This window comes from Boleophthalmus pectinirostris, unplaced genomic scaffold (genome assembly GCF_026225935.1).
Source record: "Boleophthalmus pectinirostris isolate CB_2022bp ecotype Guang Dong unplaced genomic scaffold, ASM2622593v1 HiC_scaffold_13, whole genome shotgun sequence".
Classification (NCBI taxonomy): Eukaryota; Metazoa; Chordata; class Actinopteri; order Gobiiformes; family Gobiidae; genus Boleophthalmus; species Boleophthalmus pectinirostris.
In genome coordinates, this window is record NW_026571036.1 from 19,535,791 (window position 1) to 19,546,146 (window position 10,356).

Here is a 10,356-nt window from a genome sequence, read left to right on the forward strand (position 1 = left end):
TATAAGTTCATTTTTTAAGTTATCCTGTCCCTAAGAGTAGACTACATTATGTAAGGTCAGAGGTGGGACGAGGGAGAAAGTATGTGTGTGTGTTTGTGTGTGTGTCGGTGTGTATGTGTGTGTGCAAGTGAAAGAGTGGGAGAGACAGTGAGAGATGGAAAGGGAGAGAGAGAAAGAGAGAGAGGCCATAATTGAGATAACAATGCAGCAAAGTCTGGCCTTGTTTGTGGTTTGGGGTCCCCATCCAGGCACACACCCATACATCACTTCTATACAGGCTTTCTCTTTGTATGCAAAACACCTGTCACAAAATGCACTGTGAATAGGGCTGCGAGTGTCCTCTCCTGAATTCATGTCCAACTTAAGCAGCTGAAACTAGCAAATGTCCTGCCAGATAGGACCAGTGAGTAAGCCTGCAGGATGGTGGTACATCTGTTAGGACATATGGGAGAAAGGTCGACAAATTAAACAATAACAACCGAAATGTGCAGAAATTATATTGTGATCTGTGAATGCGGAATAAAAGGGCAGATGGTCCTCAGAACAGAAGTGGGGTCCTCTCCTATACTGTATCTGCCAAAATGTAAAGATTTAAATAAACAATTGAGGATTGACCAAAACATGATAGACTGCCAAATAAGACAGATGTGGAACTCATTGAAACTAGAAGCAATGGCACAGCAAAATACCCTTTTGTTATAATGATGAATATAAGATCCCAAAGATAGCCATGTTTATGTGTGCTCCAGGGCAGCTGTGGTTATAGTAAACATAATTCACCACCACTTTGTTAAGGGGAGATGTTCTTGCTTTGTTTGGATAGCTCCACTGTATGGCTTTAAACATAAATGGCAAATGATGCAGATAAAATCAAGTTACAGCTCAGATCTGGAGAGGCGAGCTCAATCACAACTTTTTCAACATTTTTTTTTTCTGCAATAATGCCATGCTGTAGAAAATTCCAGGTAAAGCAATAAACATCTCCATCTCTTAGCAGGTGCAGTCCCCCATCAGAAAAGCTACAGACTGCATATTTAATGTATGTACATTTAGCTGTGATGATGAGCATTTATTACCTAATCCTAAATAATCCTTTCTTCAAATAAACTGAAACTGGATTCAGTGGATGAATGAATGATCATGTGAGTTTATTAAGCAATAATTGAGACACATTAGATTGCATGACAATCCGAACTCATACATCAAAACACAAGCATTTGTCTTTTACACATACACCAGTAGTGATATTAGTTCCTCCTTCTGTGGAAGTTGACAGAAGGAAGACCAAATGCTGACACAGTAAACACAGAGGCCTGTTTGTACTGCAGTGTAAGAATCCTTCACTTGTGAAGAGGTTTTCCATCAGCGCTGAAGTCTTTAAACAGCCTCTGGGATAACTGCTTTGTTTAGACACTTAGATGAACAAAGGAGTGGGGGCTTAAGTACATCTACAACATGAATGAGAGCTTCAATAGATTTAAACGTATCCGTATGTGGTCTACCATGTGCTGCGTGTCCACAAGTTGGCAAAAATTAAATATCAGCTGCGTGTTAACTAAGGCATGGTGATAATGATTAAAAAAAACACCCTCTGACAATATTTTTTCTTGTTACCAACATATATTATGATTCAGTGTTTCTGTGTTTAAAGGAGCACTCTGTAACTCTTCTGATGGGGCGGTCCACTATCTGCTTTTCTCTCTTCCAATGAATTTCTTGGCCTGGACGTTTTACAGTATGGCCTTCAGCATACTCTTGATGACAGTTGTTTTGAAGTGTGAACTCTCAGAAAAAGTATGTAGTTGTGGTTAACACAGAGAAAATAATATTATCTCATGGATCTTCTTTTAAACAGACCAGAGAGACGTTTTCTCATATCCGACGGCATGAGAAACATATCAAGGTAGTTGAAGACATTACACTGGTCTGTTTTATTTCTATAAAATTGTGATGTACTGTATATATATTTTTTCTGGCATATCGCCTACCCCTATTGTGAATTATGAAAGCTAATTTCCATTATAGTGCGACAGAATCTGAATGTTACATTATATCTTCAGGACTTTCAAGACTGTCAATTGGCAACCACCATTTTATTACTATTTAGTGAACAGCTCCTTGGTATTTTCAGACCCATAAATGTGTCCAGTGTGGGCTGTCGGTGGAATGATGTTATCAAAGGCGGGAAACAGAGCAAACAGCAGAGTGTGTAAAAGTGAATGATAAGTATCCATGGGGACCTGGAGACACCTGTCCTTCCAGTGATAAGACTTAAGATAGACGGAGAAATGTCGCTAAACCCTATAAACAATATATAGCAATAGAATCGACAGAAAATGTCTTATTTAGAAAAATCTACCTGTATTCTAGACCTAGATCTGAATTACATGGGATTCTTATATTAGTTTATTCAGACTTCTTTTAAAGATCTTTTATTACACAGAATTGACTCCTTTGAGCTTTAAGTCATGTTAGAATGTTGTTACCTCTTCAAAAACATACCTGGAGTTGTGTTTTGTTTCATTCACACATGTTTGAGTAATCTTTTATTATTAGTCTGTGTACATCTCCAAAGCTCAAAATGCTCTGTTCCATCTTGCGATGTTATGAAGTGATTTTTCAGTTTTCCAGTTAACAGCTACCTTTTACCTTTTAATTCAGTAGAGATTGGCAATTCCAGGACTGAAATTATTGAAATGACTCTAGTGAAAGTCCATGGAGTTTAAAAACACAGTGGAGCTATTCCCGTATTACCACATGACGTCATAAGGTGGAACAGTGTTTTCCGTTTTAGAGGAGAACTCAGCCTAAATATGCAGGATTTGTGTGTTAAACAGGTATGTTTGTGATGAGGAAACTAATGTGCACTTGGATAATGTGCACTTGGAAAACAATCCTTTTCCACACATGCCGCAAATCCAATCGCAATTTGAATAATTGTTTTTCACCCAAATTGTGCAGCCCTATATTACACCCCACTCACATATCTAGTATGAAATATGGTCTGTGTCAGCTATTTCTGTATTATGTTTAGCTGTTAACGCTGACACTGAAACACTAAGCCAAAGTGTATAGGCTTCTGGTCAATGTGCTGGAGCCCCTCACGTTTAAGAACATGTGCCCCACCAACTTCTTCCAGACACAGTTTCATCCCTGTACATGGACTGGTCCGAGCACTGGTGGTTTTCAGATTATAGAATGTGATCAATTTCATACTCCCATATAGGAGGCAAGAGCCAGATTTCCTTATTGACATTGTAGTTTCATTGGAATATCTAAAGGGTAAATTCACAAATGATGAACCTAATCATGTCTATTAATGACTAAACCCAAGAACTTATTGTATTACAAAAGAAATCAGCAGTTTAACAATATTCATTTTAGCTGTATTAAATATTATTGGGCTATAGAATGGTGTGATGTCATCTGAAACCCAGCAATAAGGGGTGCATTTATTGCTGGGTTTTCAGATTAACCCCATGGCATTCTACAATATTAATTAATACAAATGGGAGTCAGCTAAAATTTATGATGTTAAAATGCTAAATTATATCAGTGAGTTTTAGGGTTTATTCAATCATTGAAAATACAAGGTTCAGCATTTGTGAATTTACCTTTTGGATATTTCATGGTAAAGTACAATCTATATTATAGTATTATAGTATGTATGTATAATGTATGTAATTAATGGGAAAAACTGGCCCTTGCCCTCCACCCATTTATGAGTATGATGTTCTTGAATGTAGAATCATTTTAGAAAACCACCAATTGAGGCAAGATTAGAAAGTGAATATTTACTGGGTGACAATTTCAAAACTGAAGTGTGGCTTATTGTGATATGCAAATCTGTTATAATTTGCCTTCTTTTGTATTACTATGGCTAATGCCAAATTGGAAAGTACCTGGATACCTTGTTAAGTAATTTACTACATGTGGTAGTAGTAATATGTGATATGCTGTTCTGTTGTGGTTGAATGCATTTTTAACCAAATATGTTGATTCAATGTAAGTCTGTTCTTGACTCCAGTTAGTTTTACCTCACAGTACGATATTTATTGCGATATCTTGGGAAAGCTCACGATATGGTGGGGAGGCTCACAATTAGGGATGTAACAAAATCCAAATCTCTCAGTATGATAGTTTCACAATATACATCTTAAGGTATGATATTTATTGCAATATTTTGTGGAGGCTAAACAGCTAAAACCTTTCATTTGCTACTTTTTCCTCTTAAAATGCCTTGATGAGACGTAATCCAAAGAACTAAGACTTAAAAGTGCATATAACTGTTATTTCTCCATGTGGTCTACACTGAAATGGAGCAAAGGATCATGGTCATGTTGTTCCCGCTGTCTTATTTTTTTTTTAGCTATTGCTGCACCATAATTCTTAATTTAAGCAAAGAGTCTTGTAATTCGACTTTGACAATACGATATATTCCGGTTATTGTTACATCCCTATTAGTAAGGCTCGACAGCAGTTTTTAAATTTTAAAATTTTTAAATTTTTTATTTTACAATTTTAAATAAGAGATGCAGTTGCGGTTAGACTTGTGATTTATGTTTTCAAATCAGGATTCAATTCACTGGGCACATTTTAAATTGAGAGACTGAAATATGAACAAAAAACTGTGAATGAATAAAACAATTGAATATGAACTCCTAAACTAATACAAGAATTACATTTCAAAACATTTGTTAAGGTCTAAACTACAGGCTTAGAATGTTTTCAATAAAGCTTGGAGATTTTGTGGTTTACATTTATTGAAATATTTGCTACCTTTGAGATTTGATAATTTCAGCACTTTAAATTGTGATTTCCATCCAGCAACATATTGCACAGCCCTATTTGGTAGCTTTCCATCTACTTTATGATACAAAGCTGAAATTGTTCAGTTTTTGTTGCTAGTGTATCCGTCTGCACATGTGAGGTAGAGAAACCACAGGCTTCACACTGGGGTTATCAGGATGCACCACGGGGGTAATGTGAGCGAGCACAGACGCCTGGCTCAAGGGCACAGAGGCGGGGGTCTGACACATCCGCGCGCACTGATAAGAGGCTGTGGGATTGTTCAGGCCAGAGAGAGCAAAGAGCTGAGAAACAGATGGATGTTTGGACCACAACACACATTTGAGGAAGCTCGCCATTATAACTGAAGTATACACGTTGACAACACCACTCTTTATAATGACAATGTTTATAAATACAAATTTAATATTGATTTCATTAGATATTTTCAGATTTGTCTATGCAAAAGTTTTTTTGGTATTATACATTTTGTCTGTATTGGAAGCAACAACAATAAATCTGAATGTTTTTTTTTAATAAGGGCCTATAACATGCTGACAACCTTTTGCATTTTATTTGACCAAATTGCTAACTAAATAAAAGAACATTTAAATTTTTTTTTTATTTGAGTAGTATATATTTGAAGTAGTATCACTCACTGATAGTTAAGCAACTTAATACAATTTTATGAATAGAAATAATAACAACAGCTGTTTTTGTAGAGAAAAACATTTATTTCAGACGGTCAGCAATGTTTTCATCATAAACACAAAAGCAAATTAATTTTTAAAAATTTCTTTTTCACGAGGGCTACGAATTGAAGTTAGCTTTATCGTGTTCTTAAAATAGCAAACATTAGGCTGTTTCAAACCGTTTTAGCACTTACACAATGTGTAATTAATATGAAATCATATGTAATACAAAGTAAAGCCTCTTTTGTTGGGTAATAATGTACATCTGCCGTTTCTAGCCCTTATCCACTCACCACGTACCATCTGCTGGCTGCTACCTTACTTTTATCAAGGCAGCCGTTTACAGGGGATTCCCACTCCCCTTTCCTGGATTCCTATTCCTGCAACTTAGAATGTAGTGAAGTCCAGTTAACTTGTTCAAACGCTGAAGGTGAAAGGTTATAAGCAGGCACACATAAGACACTGCTACAACACAGTCCAGAGCCTGAATGCTACTGTGGCTCTATAAACTCTGATATCCAAATGAGCAATGGCGTCCAGGTATAGCGCATGCGTGTTGTGGCTCTTTTGGGCATTGGCACAGTCTGACACCTGTCATATGGTCAAGCCAGCAGGCGAGAAAAAACAAAGTCAGGTTTTCACACCAGCCATACAGTGTTGATGATGAAGCAAAATGTCTCACCAGCGGTCAGTGAGCATCTGTTTCTCATAGTTCTGGATGTACAGAGGAAAGTGAGCAAGAAAAGAGAAGCAGGACTGTAAATACGTCACTAGAAAACACATTAGGAAATACAGGATTTTTACTGAAAACTTGCTCTGCTGGCAATGATCTGCTTAGTACTAATGATGAAATAATATGTGCTCATGCAATGCTTCAAAAGTAGGGCTGCAAAAATGGCAATATTGCAGTATTGGCAATATATATACTACATATATTGCAATAATACTAAGGTTCTCCATCTAACATAAACTTGCTGTTCTTGTTATTAAAAGGTATAAAATGCTTTAATTTTGTTCTTGTTTTAGTCAATCAGGTACTGTCAGGTGTGATACAATTTGACATGTAAATTGAGGACATTTTTGTTTATATTCAACAGAACGTTTTGTGTCAAGATGTATATTAAAATATTATAAATGTTGTTATTACAATACTTTACATAGTTTGTCTTTGCTGTAGTATTAGCTGCAGACACATAAACAAAGTACCCGGCTGTGGAGGAAGTTAAAGGGAAAGTACCTCTGAAGAAAACAACAACAGTGGAGCTGCAGCCCTGACAGCTGTTCACTGAGGGATCACCCTGTACCACAACAACACGCACTGATAACTGACTGATCAAAACTACACAGTAGATGCAGATTATGTGCGCAGTAAAGAAAGTTGCAGATTTCAAGGTGTATTATCTTATTTGATTATTGTATGTATTCAGTAAAGTGCATGCCTAATAAAAAAAAAGTTATTTTAGTCAGTTGACTTGATTCTATTGTGTTTTCAGTTCGGTTTGTGGTATCAGAATCAGTATTGTTTTTGGCCTTTCCCTTAACTTTTTAGTATCATGACATGAGTTAAGAGACAAACAGTCTGTCTCTTAAAAGTAATTAACTCAGGTTGGACATTACAAAATTGTTCCATGTCAATCACATAGAAACTTTGTATTTCCTTTGATGTGCATTTACAAAACACATGTGCATACAACAATATAACACTGTATAGAAGCCTTCTGCAGGTCTTGTCAAAACTTTATCTTTTAATGTCTGTACAAATTCTTCATTCTTTGGGGCTATGATAGGAGTCGCGTGCCCACCCATCTCCACCCATCCTGAGCACAAACCACACACACACCCTGACCCTGCGCGAGCTCTGTATCTGACTGCAGAGGGGACCCCGAGTCAACAAAGCACTCAACCACTCCAACCCACGCCTTGTCTAGTCTCATATGTGCATAAAACTGTGCTTTTTATTATTCTTTACATGATTTTCTACTTCTTTGTTTTGAGCACCTTCTATCATTTGAACTGGCTGGAAAACAAACAGCCACATCTTTAGTTTCTTCACCCTTGAGTTCCGACAGAGTAGTAACTGACAGGGCTTGGATGAGTTAAAGGTGCACTGAACTACTTTTCTGGTAGCGGATCTGCCACCTGCTTGTCTCCATGCTGTTATTGCTTTCCCTGGAATGTTCCATAATATGACATTAAACATATACATCTAGCATTTATTCATTACAGATGATTATATTGCTCATAATTACAATAATTCCTTCTGTGAATAGGGTATTCTCTCCATAGATCTGAATTGTAGTATAGCATAGTGCTGTAACCTGCTTATCTGATTTAATCTATACTATGGAACTTTCTAGACAAAGCAATAACATTTCCATGGAGACAAGCAGGTGGCGGACCCTCCACTAGAGATGTTACACAGTGTAGTTTTAATGTAATTTTAGTCAAATGCTGGACAAAACATAGGTTTGTGTTAAATTGAGATAAAGAATGAGGAGAGACATTAGCTTCTGTTCTTTGTGCAAAACTACTCCAAGAGCATTAAAGTAAAGTGTGTGACAGATTTTAATGATTCTCTAATTATGACTTTATTTGTTGGGATTATAACTATTGTAAATATAAATTATAGTTTTACACCAATCAAAAAGTAATTTGCAAAGAAAAGTAAAAAAAATAGGTTGAAAATTACAGGAAGTGGAGAGTTGATGATATCACACACTATTCAGTGCAAAAGTTTGGCACATTTTACACAGGAAACACATTTTTTCTGACTCTTTAAACATGATTTCAACCAAATAAAGTTGTTACGGTAGAGGAGTCTTGCTAGTTAACAGGTATGGTATTCTGTAGTGTGACATCATGATTTCCAAGTAGTCCAGGAAGCAAAGTTTTAAACCTAAAAAATTGCGAAATTGGGTGAGTAGTCTAACTTGTCATAGGTAACATTCAAGTCTGAAGTATGAATGCATGTTTAGACAGTTATTTTTTAGCAATAAAAACATGCATTACTGAAAAGGTTTAATGCCATACTATGGAACATTCCAGGCAAAGTAATGTCTCCATCGAAACAAGTAGATAGAGGACCACCCTGAAGTCTGAAGTTATACAAGCATCCCATGCATTCCTAAACTTGAGGTGTAAGCAACAACAAGATTTTTCAATAAACAGATATTTAGTTTTAGTCTAAATAACTGCAGCCTTTGTGATTTGATAATGGAGCCGACTCAAATTTTGACTTGATTGTGATGTATTGTGGAGCCCTGGTTGCTATATCTTCTCAGTTTCATAAAAAGCCTTCATGCACTATCATTTCTAGCACTGATAATAGCTCCCCTAATGTTTCTGTGCATGTCAATAGGGTATCGTGTAACAGGTTGTGGTTGCCTTCAGCAGGATTCCCGCTGACTTGCTCTGACTATGCATTATGAACCATGTCTCGTCACCGCTCCATGTATTGATAAGTGAAAGTGGTGCAATGCTCGGGGGAACTCCCAGCTGCAGTCCCTTATATGCAAACGCACACACATACACCTGTCGCTACGGGAAACCACCTGACATGAATCCATTATTCATTTGAAGTTTTAAAATGGGAGCTATTTGGAAAGTGGGCATCCAATGTGAGTCATATCCTCTTCGATGTGAATGTGAGGAGAGGGCTCTGTGCAAACACAAGAGGCATATTTGTACACATCCTGATCATAAACTATCTTTTAGCTGTGCGCTCTGTAGAAATGAAACTCTCATTAGTCATCATGAGTCATAAAGAAACTAAACAATTGCCCAAAAATCAAACATAGTAAAATGAATGAATAAGTTCGCCTAGCTTGATGATAGGTGTGATCAAGCGAGGAAGTGAATAATAAAAAGCCTATATGTCACTCTCTGAAAAAGCTGTTTTACTGGTTCCATTTTAGGGGCTAATGAGATGCACAACTAAGAAGCTGAAGGGCAAAAGCGTAAATACTTTGGATGGGTTACATGGTTCATCTAAAAATTAGCATTTTTGGATTGAGAGCCAATTTGAACACACTATGTGTTTATCTGCGTAGACAGTGTTTGTGTAGTAGTGTAGGAGCAGAACACGAGGAGTTGTGACTACAGACGTAATGAAGGGAGTGAATGAATTTCTTAAATCATGATTTGGCAAGTTTTAGATAAAGTTTCCACACAGTGCCAAGTTGCAAATTAAAATGCAGCCAATTTATCTAGTCACAACACTTCATTATGTTAATACTATTTGAGTTTATCCAAATTGTAGAAGCTCGTAAATTTCTTTTAAAAATATAGTATGCATTAGGTAACCTTTCTGGAGGGGGGTATGTTGTATTTATTGCTTTGCCTAGAGTGTTCCACAGTATTTAGCAAAATATAATTATCCAGTGATGCTACAAGGCCTAGTTACAGGTCTGATCAGTGGAGGGGCGACCCACCTTACACAAATGCATGCTTTTCGATGAATTTTTTTGAACAATAAAAACATACGGTAGAACATTTAAGCCAATACAATAACAGCAGGTGGCAGACCTTTCAAGAGAGAAGTTACAGTATACTGGAAAAGACACACATTTTGGCTAAGGTTGTCAATAGGCCCGCGGCAGACGTTTTTGGGAGGGCATGAGGATTGCAAAACAGGAAACACAAGGCCCTGATAACTCTGGTACATTTCTACTGATACACAACTGTGACACAAACTATTTAGTAACGAGGTGAAGTAACAAAGATAATACATGTGAGTGTTTCAAATGGATAGGGGCATTTACTTATGTCAATACACCTCACCTCAATAAGGACACGGCAAACAAACCTACAACTGTATGTACCCCTGTGTATTATTATGAAAAATGCTTTGTCCAGAAATTGAATACCAGAGGAGATG